A 19420-nucleotide genomic window follows, 5' to 3' on the forward strand; every position below is an offset into this window, starting at 1 on the left:
TAAAACGTGTGCCTTAAATTTTTTGACACACACACACACACACACACACCATTTTATAAATACACACACACACACACACACACACACACACACACACACACCATTTTATAAATATATATATTTCCTAAAGGTGCTATTGACATGAAATTTTCACCGCATGTCGGTAATAACCCATGCAATCCATACATACAAAGAAAACAAAACAAATCAGTTCAGAAATTAAGTTATTTGTATTAAAATAAAATGACAAGGGGAAAAAGTATTGAACACGCTAACTGAAATTTATTTAATACTTCATACAAAATCCTTTGTTGGTAATGACAGCTTCAAGGCGCCTCCTGTATGGAGAAACTAGTGGCATGCATTGCTCAGGTGTGATTTTGGCCCATTGTTCTACACAAAACAGTCTTCAAATCTTGACGGTTCTGTAGGCCTCTACTATGAACTCTGATTTTGTTTTTTCCATAATTTTTTTGTTGGATTCAAGTCAGGTGATTGGCTGGGCCATTCTAACAGCTTTATTTTCCATCTTTGAAACCAATTAAGTTTCCTTGGCTTTGTGTTTGAGATCATTGTCTTGCTGAAATGTCCCACCCTCGTTTCATCTTCATCATCCTGGTAGATGGCAGCAGATTTTTATCAAGAACGTCTTGGTACATTTTTCCATTCAACCTTCCTTCAATGATACGAAGTTTGCCAGTACCGTATGCTGAAAAACAGCCCCACACCATGATGTTCCCACCTCCAAAGTTCACTGTTGGAATGGTATTTTTGGGGTGATGTGCAGCGCCATTTCACCTCCAAACCTGGTGTGTTATGCCATTCAAAGAGTTCAATTTTGGTCTCATCTGACCAGACTATATTCTCCCAGTATTTCACAGACTTGTCTAAATGTTGTGCAGCAAACTTTAAACGAGCTTCAACATGCTTTTTCTTCAGCAATGGAGTCTTGCGTGGTGAGCGTGCATACAGGCCATGGCAGTTGAGTGCATTACTTATTGTTTTTCTGAAACAATTGAACCTGCTAATTCCAGGTCTTTCTGAAGCTCTCCACAAGTGGTCCTTGGCTCTTGGACAACTCTTCTGATAATTCTATTCACCCCCCTATCAGAAATCTTGTAAGGAGCACCTAGTCATGGCCAGTTTATGGTGAAATGATGTTCTTTCCACTTCCGGGTTATGGCCCCAACAGTATTCAGTGGGAAATTTAGAAGTTTAGAAATACTTTTGTAACCAATGCCATCAGTATGTTTTGCAATAATAAGGTTGAGAGAGCACTTTGCTTTTATCCATCGTAAGATATTTCTTGTAATGAAACACTTTTTTATAGGCCATCAGTTGAGACTGAACCAGCGAATATTAATTTGCACTGACAAGGGGCAGGGTTGCTTTCTAATTACTGATAGATTTCAGCTGGTGTCCTGGCTTTCCATTGCTTTTTGCACTTCCCTTTCTTCATGTGTTCAATACTTTTTCCCTATGGCGTTCCATTTTATTACACATAACTTAATTTCTGAACGTATTTGTTTTGGTTTCTTTGTATGCATGGATTGCATGGGTTGTTACGAACATGTGGAGAAATTTCATGTCAACAGCACCTTTAGTAGCAGACTGCTTCTATAAATATTTGTGAAAAAATGGGTCGCTCTCAGGAGCTCAGTGAATTCAAGCATGCTACCGTGATAGGTTGCCACCTGTGCAATAGGTCCATCCATGAAATTTCAACAGCAACTCAGCCACCAAGTGGTAGGCCACATGAAATTACAGAGCAGGGTCAGCTCATGCTGAAGGGCACAGTGCGCAGAAGTTGCCAACTATCTGCATTGACAATAGCTAAAGACCTCCAAACTTCATGTGACCTTCAGATTAGCACAGCAGTGCGTAGAGAGCTTCATGGAATGGGTTTCCATGGCCGAGCAGCCAAGTCTTCCATCACCAAGTGCAATGCAAAGCGTCGGATGCCGTGGTGTAAAGCACACTGCCACTGGACTCTAGAGCAGTGGAGACGTGATCTCTGGAGTGACCAATCATGCTTCTCTGTCTGGCAATCTGATGGACGTGTCTGGGTTTGGCAGCTGCCAAGAGAACGGTACTTGCCTGACAGAACTGTGCCAAGTGTAAAGTTTGGTGGAGGGGGGATTATAGTGTGGGGTTGTTTTTCAGGGGTTGGGCTTGGCCCCCTAGTTCCAGTGAAGGAAACTCTTAAGGCGTCAGCATACCAAGACATTTTGGACAATTTCAGGCTCCCAACTTTGTGTGAAGAGTTTGGGGATGGCCCCTTCCTGTTCCAACATGACTGCGCACCAGTGCACAAAGCAAGGTCCATAAAGACACGGATGAGAGAGTTTGGGGTGGAGGAACTTGACTGGCCTGCACAGAGTCCTGACCTCAACCCCATAGAGCACCTTTGGGATGAATTAGAGCTGAGACTGTGAGCCAGGTCTCCTCCCCCGACATCAGTGCCTGACCTCACAAATGTGCTTCTGGAAGAATGGTCCAACCTTCCCATAGACACCCTCCTAAACCTTGTGGACGGCCTTCCCAGAAGAGTTGAAGCTGTTATAGCTGCAAAGGGCGGGGCCAATTCAATATTGAACCCTACGGACTAAGACACCATTAAAGTTCATGTGCGTGTAAAGGCAGGCACCCGAATACTTTTGGCAATATAATGTATGTATATATACACTATATTGCCAAAAATATTGGGACGCATCGCACTCACATGCATACATATACTGGGGCCAATTTAATGCATTAAGGTAAAAAACCTGCCTTTAGAACCACTTAAAGGCCCTTTGTACAGAGGAGCCCTCCAGCAGTGTAGTGTGCCTGGCAGGGACAGGTCCAATATCCATGTAGTATAGGACGCTCTGCATATTGGAATTGTGGGGCCCAGTCACACCAGGAACTTGAAGTAACTGCACATTTTTCCTTGTACCTATGCATGCATTTGATGCGCGTTTCACATGCAGTTGACATGCATTTTTACATCTGCATTTGTCCTGTGAGGTCACTTCCTTCTTTATTTGGGCTTCTATGTGCAGTGTGATGTGCTGCAGTACATTTGCAGTGCGTTTTCATGCATGTATGCGGTGTGGAAAAATGCAGCATGCTGTACTTTTCCGCACTGTGTTGCACTGTGCTGCAATGGTGGGAACTATGCCCATAGGATAGTCTGGATTTTGGACTGTCTACAGTGCCTTGAAAAAGTATTCATACTCCTTAAAATTTTGTCATGTTACAACCAAAAATGTAAATGTATTTTATTTGGATTTTATGTGATAGACCAACACAAAGTGGCACATAATTGTGAAGTGGAAGGGAAATGATAAATGGTTTTCAAGATTTGTTTACAAATAAATCTGTGAAAAGTGTGGCGTACATTTGTATTCAGCCCCCCGGAGTCAATACTTTGTAGGACCCCCTTTTGCTGCAATTCCAGCTGCAAGTCTTTTTGGGGATGTCTCTCCCAGCTTTGCACATCTAGAGAGGGACATTTCTGCTCATTCTTCTTTGCAGAATAGCTCAAGCTCTGTCAGATTGGATGGAGAGCATCTGTGAACAGCAAATTTCAAGTCTTGCCACAGATTCTCCATTGGATTTAGGTCTGGACTGTGACTGGGCCATTCTAACACATGAATATGCTTTGATCTAAACCATTCCATTGTAGCTCTGGCTGGATGTTTCGGGTCGTTGTCCTGCTGGAAGGTGAACCTCCGCCCCGGTCTCAAGTCTTCTGCAGACTCTAACAGGTTTTTTTCTAAGATTGCCCTGTATTTGGCTCCATCCATCCATTCCTCTGTGTGGGTGGTGCGGTTGCAGGTATCGGTGCGGGTCCCCCATTCCTCTGTGTGGGTGGTGCGGCTGCAGGTATCGGTGCGGGTCCCGCATTCCTCTGTGTGGGTGGTGCGGCTGCAGGTATCGGTGCGGGTCCCGCATTCCTCTGTGTGGGTGGTGCGGCTGCAGGTATCTGTGCGGGTCCCGCATTCCTCTGTGTGGGTGGTGCAGCTGCAGGTATCTGTGCGGGTCCCGCATTCCTCTGTGTGGGTGGTGCGGCTGCAGGTATCTGTGCGGGTCCCGCATTCCTCTGTGTGGGTGGTGCGGCTGCAGGTATCGGTGCGGGTCTTGCATTCCTCTGTGTGGGTGGTGCAGCTGAAGGTATCGGTGCGGGTCCCGCATTCCTCTGTGTCGGTGGTGAGGCTGCAGGTATCGGTGCGGGTCCCGCATTCCTCTGTGTAGGTGGTGCGGCTGCAGGTATCGGTGCGAGTCCCGCATTCCTCTGTGTGGGTGGTGCGGCTGCACGTATCGGTGCGGGTCTTGCATTCCTCTGTGTGGGTAGTGCGGCTGCAGGTATCGGTGCGGGTCCCGCATTCCTCTGTGTGGGTGGTGGAGCTGCAGGTATCGGTGCGGGCCCTGCATTCCTCTGTGTGGGTGGTGGAGCTGCAGGTATTGGTGCGGGCCCTGCATTCCTCTGTGTGGGTGGTGGAGCTGCAGGTATTGGTGCGGGTCCCGCATTGCTCTGTGTAGGTGGTGCGGCTGCAGGTATTGGTGCGGGCCCTGCATTCCTCTGTGTGGGTGGTGCGGCTGTATTTGTGCGGATCCCCCATTCCTCTATGTCGGTGGTGCGGCTGCAGGTATTGGTGCGGGTCCTGCATTCCTCTGTGTGGGTGGTGCAGCTGCAGGTATTGGTGCGGGTCCCGCATTCCTCTGTGTGGGTGGTGGAGCTGCAGGTATCGGTGCGGGCCCTGCATTCCTCTGTGTGGGTGGTGGAGCTGCAGGTATTGGTGCGGGCCCTGCATTCCTCTGTGTGGGTGGTGGAGCTGCAGGTATTGGTGCGGGTCCCGCATTGCTCTGTGTAGGTGGTGCGGCTGCAGGTATTGGTGCGGGCCCTGCATTCCTCTGTGTGGGTGGTGCGGCTGTATTTGTGCGGATCCCCCATTCCTCTATGTCGGTGGTGCGGCTGCAGGTATTGGTGCGGGTCCTGCATTCCTCTGTGTGGGTGGTGCAGCTGCAGGTATTGGTGCGGGTCCCGCATTCCTCTGTGTGGGTGGTGCAGCTGCAGGTATTGGTGCGGATCCCGCATTCCTCTGTGTGGGTGGTGGAGCTGCAGGTATTGGTGCGGGCCCTGCATTCCTCTGTGTGGGTGGTGGAGCTGCAGGTATTGGTGCGGGTCCCGCATTGCTCTGTGTAGGTGGTGCGGCTGCAGGTATTGGTGCGGGCCCTGCATTCCTCTGTGTGGGTGGTGCGGCTGTATTTGTGCGGATCCCCCATTCCTCTATGTCGGTGGTGCGGCTGCAGGTATTGGTGCGGGTCCTGCATTCCTCTGTGTGGGTGGTGCAGCTGCAGGTATTGGTGCGGATCCCGCATTCCTCTGTGTGGGTGGTGCAGCTGCAGGTATTGGTGCGGATCCCGCATTCCTCTGTGTGGGTGGTGCAGCTGCAGGTATTGGTGCGGATCCCGCATTCCTCTGTGTGGGTGGTGCAGCTGCAGGTATTGGTGCGGGTCCCGCATTCCTCTGTGTAGGTGGTGTGGCTGCAGGTATTGGTGCGGATCCCGCATTCCTCTGTGTGGGTGGTGCGGCTGTATTTGTGTGGGTCCCGCAGCGGCACCACCCGCACAGATGTTAACCAAGCCTTAATGGTTTTGAAAATCAGTTACATTCCTGGCAGGCAGGGACTGCTGTCACATTTGCTTATTTCCCCAACTGTCACATGTCTGGAGTCATGACTGATCACATGTGCAGCACCATGGCAGTTGTAAATCAGTCAGAGACTAATGCAGGCCATAGACGGGTCGAAAACCGGCCGTTTAAAAAAAAAAAAAAAAAAAAAAAAAAAATCGGTCAATAAGCCGACGTTACCACCAATGGTAAAAAAAAAGAAAAATTGTCCGATTTTCGTCCCATCTACGGCCGGCATTTAATGACTTCTGTCCCTGCAGAGAGCTCCGCTATTATATTTGACATGAAAAAGTCTTGCGGTTGCAACAATGTATCCATTTGTATCCATTACAGATACAGATGTTTTATTCGGATACAAATAGATACATTGTTGCAACCGCAAGACTTTTTCATGTCAAATATAATAGCGGACTGGAATTCTTATTCTTTTTCTTCTTCTTGCAGGTCACGGCTCATGCGCAGACTTTTTATCGGTAAAAAAATCGGCCAATTTGCCCATCATTGCCGCGAAAATCAGACGATTTTTTTCCAACTTTACCGATTAAAAAAGTGCCAAAATCCCCAAAATCGGCCGACCAATTAACCCACTAACGGTGCAAAAATTGTCCGAAGGTTTTCGACCCGTCTATGGCCGGCATAAGATGGCAGCTTCCTTGGCTGCAGAGGTCAGGAGGGTGTAGTTCCGCTGTCATACTTCTACAGACGGACAGAATTCAGTTGATACAGAAAACATTTTGTGGAATGGAAATGATTTCCGATTGTAAAGATCAGCAATCAGTCATGAAGGGAGGCATCCAATCAGGGCTCCCCAATGCGATCTGTTTGCTGCCTTTGCCCTGACGTGAGAACCGATGATGCAGACGTGGGGATGTCAGGCTGGAAGGTGTGTGTTTATCACGTGGCCTCTGACCCCTCCCCACAGCACAGGCCAGGCTATAGTTAGTAAGGTCACTGGTCAGGTTTCTGTCACGTGCCTATGCTCAGCCTGTGTCTGAGGGGAGTGTCCTGACGTCCGCTCTCATTGGCTATCGCTGCACATTCTTACATAACTCCAGACCAGTCATGAGTTCCAGCTAGAAGTCATTTCCTTTGCAGTCACACTTCATACTCTGATGGTTTCGCCCAATCCCCCTACTTTCGGCTCCTGTTTGGTAAGACCCGCCTGCCCTAGAGGCCTCAGCCAATCCACAGGTGGAACAAGCCGTAACTACGCCCAGCCCTTCTCAGGTTTCCATGGCGACGCGCGGCCCTGCACCTCTCCCGCTCTCAGCAGGCGCCGCCATTTTAAAAAAGGGGAGGGGTGACAGCACCGTTTTGACGTCGTCATAACGACCGAATGCCGCCCGGTTCCCCCATGTAGTCGGCGCGGTTCGGAGCCCTTACCTAGCAGCGCTTCCCCCTGTGGCGGCGCCGTGTCTGGTCAGTCAGCGCGAGGTTGGGGCTTCACTCCAAGGCTGGACCGCTGCGTGTGCCCGAGGTGGGGAGACACCGGCCCCGCCCTGCCGGCGATGAAAACCGCCGCCCGGTGCGGCGGGGGACCGGGCCCGGTGGCGCCGGGGGTTGTTGTTGTTGATTCCTGTTGCCGGGGTTCTTGTCGCCACGACTACCGTGGCTATGGCCGCTCCGTCCCTCACCCGGGCAACTGTTGCTAACGTCCCTCCCCCTTCTTCCTTGTCGTCAACGCAGGCAAGGCGACTGAGTCGCTGGATTGGCTGAGGCCCGCGTCAATCAAAGAGTTCGGGGCGGTGATTAGGAAAAGCGAACGTCACTTAGTGGGCGTAGAGCACTTCGGCTAGGCGTGCTATGATTGGTGTAGCGCCTGTCAGTTAGCCAAAGGCCTTAAATGATTGGGTGGATGTAGCGTAGGCCCGGTTCCTAGTGTCTGCATAGCAACGGTTGCCACCCTGCGAGTTGTTGATAGGCCTGTGCTGGATTCCTGTCACTATGTGACTGGGCGAGAACAGCGGCCTAGCCCTGAGCGCAGTGCGCAGGCGTAAGAGATAGGGGGCCTCTGGGAGTTGTAGTTCGTACTGTCCATGTAGTCTGTGTGAAGTTTGTAGTCCCTGTACATCCATGTGTCTGGAGGAAGAACGAGGGCTGCTTCAGGCTCTCCTATTCCTCACCATAGAAGTTGTACCATTGGTATCATTTCTTTTTTTCAATTATTAATATCAATAATAGGAAACTTTTTTTTCCCTTCAACCCCTTCCCTGTCAGATATCTGAATATTTTGCACACGTTTAAAAAAAAAAAATAATTTTTACGCCTGAAGATTTATGTAATCTCCCCCAAAACGTTATACATGTTCTGAAAGCAGACACCCTGGAGAATAAAATAGTGGTAGTTCCAATTTTTTATGTAACATATATTAGGTAACGAAAATAGAAGTAAAAAATACACTCAAATTTATTTTAGGGCATAAAATCGCAATATAGTACCTAATGTTGGGTAAAATATAAAAGCAGATAGTTGCACCGACTAAACGGATACCTAATATGTCAAGAGTTAACATTGCATGTGCCCCTGAAACGGCAACAAACTTCGGTACCCTATATTTTCGATAGGTAACCCCTGACATAGGCGCCCCTTGATTTACATTTGTTAGGGGGGGGGGGGGGCGCTTAAAACAATTTGGAAGATTTTATGTTTTTGGATGGAACTTAATTTTAATTTTTTCAGAGATGCACGAGTTATATCACCTGATACCTGGGACGTGCAGTTCCAGGCTTCGGGCAGGTGGCTTTATTTTACATTTAGCCCTGCTGTGGGCAAGCAGCCACTTTAGCCTGAAATCGCAATGTCATTCCAGTTTCTGTTTGATTTCAGTACAGGAGTGATTTAGCCGTCTCTCCACACCTGTCACGATCGCTGTGTCAGACCCCAGCCCTTTTCACCAAACTCGTGACCAAAGGACTAGCCGATCTAAAACTGCGATGTCATGTGCATAACAATGCCACACCCAGCACCACGATTTTCCAGCTAATTGGACCACAATCCATGTATCGGCAGCCTGAGCGATTGTTACTGGGTCAGGTTAACTACACAATTAACCCTTCACACTGCCATCGCCTCCTTTTTCTACAGAGAAAGAGGAAACTTGGCAATATCAGCTAAAACACTACAATGGTTGAGATAATCGTCTGCATAACACGGTCACCGCAGGCCGATTATGCAGAGAGTTAAACAAACACAGTAGCATTCTCTGTAGAGGAAGGAATTCGTAAATTGCAATACAGAGCTATAGAAACTGTTCAACACTTTCAGAAGGAATGATTTTTTACTAAAAGGTCAAATGGGTGCAATAAATATATTTACAGAAAAAGATGTAACTAAGATATATATATATATATATATATATATATATATATATATATCATACAGGGACCAACAGCACAGCAAAGAGATATCAGAGAGAGGTGAAAGGGTTAAGGTACTTGCCAAAGTCCTGGGTTAGCAGATGCAAGTTTCAGAGCAAAAGGGCACGGTTCCCCCCAGGTGGTACTGATGTTAAAATGGGAGACGTCTTCAACTCACACTCTTAGGCCTGACAGCCTATTTTGTAGTCCCCAACAGGGGGTGTCTCTGAAGTCAAGGACCAATACCTCGTTTAGCGCGTGTAGGTATGGGTGGATACCTCAACAAGAGCCAAAATCTCCCGTAACTCATATTTTGGCCCATAACTTTCCAGCTGCACAAGTGACATTCCACCCGCGGGTAGATTACTATGCAGACACGTCTGAGGATTGATTAGATATGAATTATGAAATTATACACTGTACGGTTCACGAGATCTACTTTTCTGTTTTCCTGTGTATCTGAGACAATGCGAGTGACCTATCAAACTATCAAACTGTTCGCTTTTTTGTGGCCAATCTGACGATAGGTCCGGTTTTTATGTGAGTCACTCATATTCCAAGATATGAGACATAGGGGAGAAATGGATTTTGAAAAGTGTTTATCTGATTCTGTCACCTACGCTGAGTTAGGTTTATTAGGTAGGAATCTCTTTCAACTCCTGGGAAAGCTTGCCTTATCTCTTACGAGGTGTTACAATTTGCAGGTTCCCCAGAGATCTCAGAAGATTTGGTGAGTAGGCCTGTTGGACTGAACACCATGAACTGCTGGTCTCGGTACACCTTTATGGCCGGTCCGCAGATCTTGTCAAAGAAAGAACACTGTGGGACTGAGCATTGACGGCATCTGCTAGGTGGACTGTCATGCTTGTGCGCTCTTTTTCCCGCCATACAGCATAGAAGAGGTATCTCCCCGCTGCTGTTCCTGCATGCAAAGAGCCACGTGGAACTTAGATCTTTGATATGTCTCTGCTGCCCACCTACAGGGACTTTGGTCACCTCTGGCCGTTGGACCCTTACCTGCTATGAGCGGTTTGGAGTTTGTGGGTTGAGTCCTTGCCTCTTACCTTGAGTGTATACAATGCCTTACTGCCACATGGTCGCAACATGTCTGATTTTAGACATGAGGGGGCAATCCTGTTGTACTGGGTGCCCCCAGATTACCCTGTGCCCCTAAAGTCGGTTCCCTCCTTGAAGTCTTGGTTGGCTCCACTGGGTGTGGCTGGGCCCCTCTCCCTTCAGGTTTTTTACTATAGTCATGAAAGACTTTATGACCCAAATTACTGGTATTTGCTGACAGTGATTGCAGAGGCCAGAAGCACACTTCCGTGCAAGTTCTTTATCCTATTTTTCTTCGTGAATACCAAGACTGTGTCTGCAAATATTCTGTTTGATTTTGAGTCTCTCCAGTCCTTGAATGATATGCTTACCCATTAGGTATTGCAGTCTACTGCTAAAACTCCCAAGTTAAAGGAGACTGTTTTGGCTCTTATTGTGCACCAGTCTGAAATTAGAGGATCAGCCTATGTTTCTACGAGCATTGCTTCCAGTCTTGGGTCACTTAAAACTAGGGTTGCACCAGTACCGTTATAAGTATCAGTGCCGATACAGTCATGGCCGAAATTGTTGGCACCCTTGATATTTCTCCAGGAAATCATGTATTTCTCACGAAACGTATTGCATTAACACATGTTTTGCTATACACATGTTTATTCCCTTTGTGTGTATTGGGACAAAACAAAAAAAGGGAGGAAAGAAAGCAAATTCGACATAATGTCACACAAACCTCCAAAAATGGGCTGGACAAAAGTATTGGCACCCTTTCACAACTGCGGATAAATAAGAATGTTACAAGCATGTGATGCTCCTGTAAACTCACCTGGGGCAAGTAACAGGTGTGGGCAATATAGAAATCACACCTGAAAGCAGATAAAAAGGAGAGACGTTCACTTAACCTTTGCATTGTGTGTCTGTCTGTGCCACACTAAGCATGGACAACAGAAAGAGGAGACGAGAACTGTCTGAGGACCTGAGAACCAAAATTGTGGCAAAATATCAACAATCTCAAGGTTACAAGTCCATCTCCAGAGAACTAGATTTGCCTTTGTCCACAGTGCGCAACATTATCAAGAAGTTTGCAACCCATGGCACTGTAGCTAATCTCCCTGGTCGTGGACGGATGAGGAAAATTGATGAAAGATTGCAACGCAGAATAGTCCGGATGGTGGATAAGCAGCCCCAAACATGTTCCAAAGACATTCAAGCTGTCCTGCAGGCTCAGGGAGCATCAGTGTCAGCGCGAACTATCCGTCGACATTTAAATGAAATGAAACGCTATGGCAGGAGACCCAGGAGGACCCCACTGCTGACACAGAGACATAAAAAAGCAAGACTACAGTTTGCCAAAATGTACTTGAGTAAGCCAAAAGCCTTCTGGGAAAACGTCTTGTGGACAGATGAGACCAAGATAGAGCTTTTCGGTAAAGCACATCATTCTACTGTTTACCGAAAACGGAATGAGGCCTACAAAGAACAAAACACAGTACCTACGGTAAAATATGGTGGAGGTTCAATGATGTTTTGGGGTTGTTTTGCTGCCTCTGGCACTGGGTGCCTTGACTGTGTGCAAGGCATCATGAAATCTGAGGATTACCAAAGGATTTTGGGTCGCACTGTAGGGCCCAGTGTCAGAAAGCTGGGTTTGCGTCCAAGATCCTGGGTCTTCCAGCAGGACAATGACCCCAAACATACGTCAAAAAGCACTCAGAAATGGATGGCAAAGAAGCGCTGGAGAGTTCTGAAGTGGCCAGCAATGAGCCCAGATCTAAATCCCATTGAACACCTGTGGAGAGATCTTAAAATTGCTGTTGGGAAAAGGTGTCCTTCCAATAAGAGAGACCTGGAGCTGTTTGCAAAGGAAGAGTGGTCCAAAATTCCGGGTGAGAGGTGTCAGAAGCTTATTGATGGTTATAGGAAGCGACTGATTTCAGTTATGTTTTCCAAAGGGTGTGCAACCAAATATTAAGTTAAGGGTGCCAATACTTTTGTCCAGCCCATTTTTGGGGTTTTGTGTGACATTATGTCATATTTGCTTTTCTGCCTCTGTTTTATATTTGTTCCAATACATACAAAGGGAATAAACATGTGTATAGCAAAACATGTGTTAATGCAATACCTTTTTTGTGTGAAATACTTGATTTTCAGGAAAAATATCAAGGGTGCCAACAATTTCGGCCATGACTGTATTAACCACTTCCCCGATGCCCAATAGCAGAAATACTGCTACAGGGTGTCAGGGGTGTGCAAAATCACCTATATATACAGGTGAAACTCAAAAAATTAGAATATCGTGCAAAAGTTCATTTATTTCAATAATGCAACTTAAAAGGTGAAACTAATATATGAGAGACTCATTACATGCAAAGCAAGATAGTTCAACCCGTGATTTGTCATAATTGTGATGATTATGGCTTACAGCTCATGAAAACCCCAAATCCACAATCTCAGAAAATGAGAATATTACATGCAATCAATAAAACACGGATTGTACATAGAACAATATCGGACCTCTGAAAAGTATAAGCATGCATATGTACTCAGTACTTGGTTTGGGCCCCTTTTGCAGCAATTACTGCCTCAGTGCGGCGTGGCATGGAAGCTATCAGCCTGTGGCACTGCTGAGGTGTTATGGAAGACCAGGATGCTTCAATAGCGGCCTTCAGCTCTTCTGCATTGTTCAGTCTCATGTCTCTCATCTTTCTCTTGGCAATGCCCCATAGATTCTCTATGGGGGTCAGGTGAGTTTGCTGGTCAATCAAGCACAGTAATCCCACGGTCATTGAACCAGGTTTTGGTGCTTTTGGCAGTGTGGGCAGGTGCCAAGTCCTGCTGGAAAATGAAGTCAGCATCCCCATAAAGCTCGTCTGCGGAAGGAAGCATGAAGTGCTCCAAAATCTCCTGGTAGATGGCTGCGTTGACCCTGGACTTAATGAAGCACAGTGGACCAGCAGATGACATGGCTCCCAAATCAACACAGACTGTGGAAACTTCACATTGGACTTCAAGCATCTTGCAGTGTGTGCCTCTCTATTCTTCCTCCATACTCTGGTTCCTTGGTTTCCAAATGAGATGCAAAAGTTGCTCTCATCAGAAAAGAGGTCTTTGGACCACTGAGCAACAGACCAGGTCTGTTTTTCTTTAGCCAAGGTAAGACGCTTCTGACGTTGTTTGTTGTTCAAGAGCAGCTTGACAAGAGGAATACGTCATTTGAAGCCCATGTCCAGGATCCGTCTGTGTGGTGGCTCTTGATGCACTGACTCCAGCCTCAGTCCACTCCTTGTGAAAGTCCCCAACACTTTTGAATGGCCTTTTCCTGACAATCCTCTCCAGGCTGCGGTCATCCCTGCTGCTTGTGCACCTTTTTCTTCCACACTTTTCCCTTCCACGTAACTTTCTATTAATGGCTTTGATACAGCACTTTGGGAACATCCAACTTCTTTTGCAATTACCTTTTGAGGCTTTCCCTCCTTATGGAGGGTGTCAATGATGGTTTTCTGCACAACTGTCAGGTCAGCAGTCTTTCCCATGATTGTGATTCCTACTGAACCAGACTGAGAGACCATTTAAAGGTTCAGGAACCCTTTGCAGGTGTTATGGCTTAATTAGCTGATTAGAGTGGGACACTTGGAGCCGAGAATATTGCACCTTTTCACAATATTCTCATTTTCTGAGATTGTGGATTTGGGGTTTTCATGAGCTGTAAGCCATAATCATCACAATGATGACAAATCACGGCTTGAACTATCTTGCTTTGCATGTAATGAGTCTATCTCATATTTTAGTTTCACCTTTTAAGTTGCATTACTGAAATAAATGAACTTTTGCACGATATTCTAATTTTTCAAGTTTCACCTGTAGGTTATTTTGTATTATCGGGTAGGGGGCGCACTCGCGTGCCCTACCTGTGCCACCATTCATGGCCGCAGCTGTCAATCACCAGGTCCCGGCCGGTGATACCAAGGATTTCCGGTGGTGTTTACTAACAATCCTCCCTGTTGGCTCGGGCACACTGCTCTGGACTGATAACTGTATTGGTGTCACTGGAGATGTGAGTGACACCAAGTCAGTTCCCCCCAGTGTCAGAATGCCCTCTGCAGTCCCGCTATAAGTTGCTGATTGCCGCCAGTACTAGTAATAAAAAAAAATCCCAGCATCTATACCGCCATTTGTAAACGCTACAACTTTCACGTAAACCAATTAATGTACACGTATTGGGATTATTTTTTTTTTAGCAAAGACATGGCACAGAATACATTTTGGCTTAAATTTATGACTAAATTTGATTTTTTTTAATTTTTTTACTGGACATGTTTAATAGCAAAAAGTCAAAAATATAGTTTTTTTTCCTCAAAATTGATGCTTTTTTTTCTTTTTTATAGCACAAAAAATACAACCCGCACAGGAGATCAAATACCACCAAAAGAAAGCTCAATTCATAGGAAAAAAGGACATACATTTAATTTGGGTGCAGCATTGCATGACCTCGCAATTGTCCGCTGAATTAATGCAGTGCTGTACTGCAAAAAATGGCTTGGTCAGGAAGGGGGGTAAATCCTCTGGAGGACAAGTGGTTAAGCATTTTCACACACACTGGTACCCATCCAAATGCTCTGATCCATGAAAACTGATACTTTCAGGCTCGGTTCTTTCAGTGGAATTCCCCCGCTGACAGCTGAAACGTAAATTTAAAAAAAACGGCAATTACAAGTTGTTAAGGAGCGGGGCAGCCGCATCCTTACGGCTCCGTTCACACTTTTACGACTACAAAGTTGCACGTCTTTGGAGTGCAACTTTGATGCAACTTTGAATGGGTGCGACCTGGATACGACTTTGGCTTTCATTATTGATAATGGACAACTGTTGCATACAGGGGTGGACTGACAACTCATGGGGCCCCCGGGCAATAGGGGATCATGGGGCCCCTGTGTCCTTGCCCAAACTCAAAAAATTCTATGAAAAAGGTACCAGGGGCATCTCATGGGGCCCCCTACTGACCCTGGGCCCTCGGGCAGTGCCCAAGTTTCCAAATGGTCAGTCCGCCCTTGGTTGCATATATAACACTCAGGTGCAACTTTCATACAGCTTTTGAGGGTTTTCATTGTAGTCTATGGGGTTGATTTACTAAAAGCAAAAAGGTCTGCATTTCAAGTGTAGTTGCTTTATATCCGAGGGGAAGCTCTGCTGATTTCTTTCATCCAACCATGTGCAAGCAAAAATGCTGTTTTTTTTTGTTTTTTTTTATTTTCCTTGCATGTTCCCCTCAGATCTAGAACAACTGCGCATGCCGTGCACAGCTTTTTTGCCTTTAGTAAATCAACCGCTATGGCACTCAAGTTGCATGAAAGTTGTACCAAAGTAGTGCATGAACTACTTTGAAGTCGCTGTGACTTGAAGTCGCACAGATATGAATGGTACCCACTGGAAACATGTGGGGGGGGTGACTTGTCATGTGACTTTGGACGCATGGCAAGTTGCACAAGTGTGAATGGGCTCTAAAGAGATGTTCCAGGCTTCCCCCCCCCAAAAAAAAATTAAACGTCAGCAGTTACAAATATTGTAGCTGCTGCCTCTTAATATAGGCACACTTACCTGTCCAGTGCCGTAATCACCCGAGTCCAGTTTTTCACTAGCCTCCGGGTTCCCGATGTCATCATTGCAAGTAAGGGAAACCGGAAGTGAAACCTTGCAGCTTCACAGCCAGTTTCCTGCTGCACATGTGCAAGTCGCGCCTTGTGATTGGTCCCGCAGTCTTCTGGGACCCGTGAAGTGTCCCAGAAGACTACAAGGCAAAGGAGGGGGGTCAAACTTCTTCTCAGTTCCAGCTGAAGTGTAAACAAGTCCTGGCAATTGGAAATTAGAACTATCAAAAAAAAAAAAGCAGCCTGACAATGTTTATAAACAACATTGCTCAGTGACGAAGGCTTGGTTCACACTATTGCAATGTGTAAGTTGCGCGATTTACGGTGTGACTTTGCCAGGCAACTTCCTGGCGATTTGCTGGCGACTTCAGTACGACTTTGAGGCAACTTTTATGCCATGCAACTATGCCTGTGGTCAATGAGAACATCATCTGCAGGTAATCTTCCTGTAATGTTGGATCCAAATCACAGCAATATAGATGAGGACCTGACTTGGTGGCAGCTTCCATTAAAGTCTATGGGCACAAGTTGGATTGAAGTAGGACAGGAACCTTGACTAGTGTAGAAGAGATGTGTTGTCAAATACTAACACCCCCAAAAACTTACCCAACTTCCGAAAACCCCCCAATTTCCTAACACTCCCGCCACCAATAAAAGGAGACCACACTTTGTTGGAGTAAAATGGCCTTCACGGCCTTTTATTAACAATTTAACTTAAATATACAGAAAACATTCCTTAAAACAGAAACCTCCATAAACTTACGGAATTATTATTATTATACAGTATTTATATAGCGCCAACAGTTTGCTGAGCGCTGTACATTACAATGGGAGACAATACACGAGACAGCACAGTAACAATACAAATAAGTTGTTGGTCTAGGCAGGCACCCAAACAATATTGATCTCCCCCTGCGGAACCTTCACCTTAATGTTCCTACTAGGCCTCCAGCCGCAACGCACCGACTCGGAGACAAGGACACACCTTCCGCAGGTAGACCTCCACCTTCCAGTTAAACCTCGGTTAACTGGAATTTACCCGGGCACACCATTCCACAGATAGGTCCCAACCAGAGGCGGACTGACAACTCATGGGGCCCCCGGGCAATAGGGGATCATGGGGCCCCTGTGTGCTTGCCCAAACTCAAAAAAGCCTATGAAAAAGGTACCAGGGGCATCTCATGGGGCCCCCTACTAACCCCAGGCTCTCGAGCAGTGCCCGAGTTTCCAAATGGTCAGTCCGCCCCTGGTCCCAACCATGCACTTATCATCACAAACCATTAACAACCTACCAAGACCAACAACTGCCACCAAACTAAACAAGCACCCCAGGAGAGGGCGGGCGGGAACTTCTCTACTCAGCTGCTAACCAGCACCCCCCCAAGATTCAGGATGATCCCACCCAAACTTACGAACACCAATCAGGTAACCTTACTATCTTTTTTAACCCTTCCCCTTTAACTTAACCATTTCCTGTCTTTTCTCCCTCTTCACCTAGTCATGTCTGCCCTGCGCTATTCTTCTCTTTCTATATTTCGCTACGGGGACCCCTTTAATGTTGGAGTGATATCAGTAGTACTAACTAAGGCAGCTCTCATTAGCTAACATTGGATTTCACAAGTCAGATCCCAAATCGCGACAGTGTGAACCGAGCCTTAACCTCTTGCCGTCCACCTGCTGTTTATAAACGGCAGGACGGTGGCACTCCAGGGGCGGGTTGCCGTTCATAAACGGCACCCGCCATTTCTAGCTGTGCGCGTTCCCTGGGAGCGCGCAGCACCGCGATCCGGTGCCCGCTGTGTCCTCCGGACACAGTGAAACACCGAACATCGGACGGGACCTCTGTACGAGGTCCCGATCATGTGATAACTGACAGGCCAATCAGTGATCACATGCAAAGTAGTAAGCAAGACGACACATGTGACATCATTGCTTGCTATGTGTGAAATCTGTGAATGATCACAGAGGTCACATGGTACAAGGCTATTCACAACAGCCTTGTACCATGTGACAAGCTGTGACCAATCACAGCTCACTCAATAGTTCTCAATGGCTGCAAGAATGCAGACAGAGAGAAAGAGAAATGATTGCTTTTACATCCTATATGGGTGTAAAAGCAATCACTGTAAAAAAAACAGAACACCCCCCACAAGTAGTACAGTGTCACTATGGTGACACTGTACTGCTAGGGTGACAGTATGTAAAAAAAAACATAAATAATAATTTAAAAAAATAAAATTATATTGTAAAAAAAATGTTTAAAAATTATAGTTTTTGGTTATAAACTAATTTGGCTTATTTTTTTTTCTTACTAAAAAGATAACGGAATACATTTTGGCCAAGATTTATGATGAAAGATTATTTATTTGCAAAACTTTATAAGAAAAACACTTTTTTTCAAAGTTTTTGGACGTTTTCATTTACATAGCAAAAAAAAAAAAATACCAGCGGTGAATAAATACCACCAAAATAAAGCTTTATCTGTCTCAAAAAAATGGTAAAAAATTCATATGGGTACAGTGTTGCATGACCGCGCTTTTCTCATTCAAAGTGTGATAGCGCTGAAAGCTGAAAATTGGCCGGGACAGGAAGGGGGTAAAAGTGTCCGGACAGGAAGTGGTTAAATCAGAAAGACAAAAAGAAACATTTTATCGTTTTGTATCTTTCTGTTTATTCATCTACAGATCAAAGGGATGAAGTCAGTTGAAAGCTACCTGTCAAGTAATAAAAAAGATTTTATTTTTTAATGATCCTCTGTTTAACCCAGGGGTGGGCAAACTTTTTGACTTGAGGGCCGCAATGGGTTCATATATTGGACCCGGGGGCCGGACCAAGAGTAGATGAATGATGTGTATGTGTCATCCATAGTAAGTATAGTAATATTCCCCCATAGTAAGCATAGTAATTAATCCCCATATAGTAATTCATCCCCCATAGTAATTCATCGCCCATATAGTAATTCATCCCCCATATAGTAATTCATCCCCCCTATAGTAATTCATCCCCCATATAGTAATTCATCCCCCCTATAGTAATTCATCCCCCATAGTAATTCATCCCCCCTATAGTAATTCATCCCCCATATAGTAATTCATCCCCCATATATTAATTCATCCCCCATATAGTAATTCATCCCCCATAGTAATTCATCCCCCCTATAGTAATTCATCCCCCATATATTAATTCATCCCCCATATAGTAATTCATCCCCCATAGTAATTCATCCCCCCTATAGTAATTCATCCCCCATAGTAATTCATCCCACATATTAATTCATCCCCCATAGTAATTCATCCCACATATTAATTCATCCCTCATATAGTATTTCATCCCCCACAGTACTATTCCCCCCCAAGTAGTAAGCCAAGTCCCCCCTGTGTCAATTCACTTACCTTTGCTCCGCGCGTTCCTCTCGCCGTGTTCCCGCGCCGTTCCGGTCTTCAGGGCGGACTGTGAGAGGAGCCTAGCTCCCCTCACGTTCATCACGCTGCCCCGCCTACAAACATCCTGACAGCCAATGTATCACGCTCCGCGGGCCAGATAAAAAAGGTCCGCCGGGCCGTAGTTTGCCCATTGCTGGTTTAACCCCTTACTAACCCTTAATTTACTCTAATCGGCCCTAAGTAACTCCTTATTCCCCTTCTCCATTTAATTATTATTTTCCTACTGATTTTAATTTTTTGTTCATT

At 46.0% G+C, this 19420-nt stretch overlaps 1 protein-coding gene across 5 annotated transcripts in view; it reads right to left on the reverse strand.

The window, feature by feature from the left end:
- The window catches only part of RFX1 (regulatory factor X1), an 82044-nt gene extending 74706 nt beyond the window's left edge, over positions 1-7338 (reverse strand). For all 5 annotated transcript variants that reach the window (XM_089652646.1, XM_089652645.1, XM_089652644.1 and 2 more), the window contains exon 1: positions 7064-7338. The gene's annotated coding sequence lies outside the window, so the exon portion shown is untranslated. The remainder of the gene's footprint in view (positions 1-7063) is intronic.
- Between the last annotated feature and the right edge of the window lie 12082 nt (positions 7339-19420).

This window comes from Staurois parvus, unplaced genomic scaffold (assembly GCF_062004578.1).
Source record: "Staurois parvus isolate SC_StPar_1 unplaced genomic scaffold, SC_StPar_1.0 ptg000689l, whole genome shotgun sequence".
Classification (NCBI taxonomy): Eukaryota; Metazoa; Chordata; class Amphibia; order Anura; family Ranidae; genus Staurois; species Staurois parvus.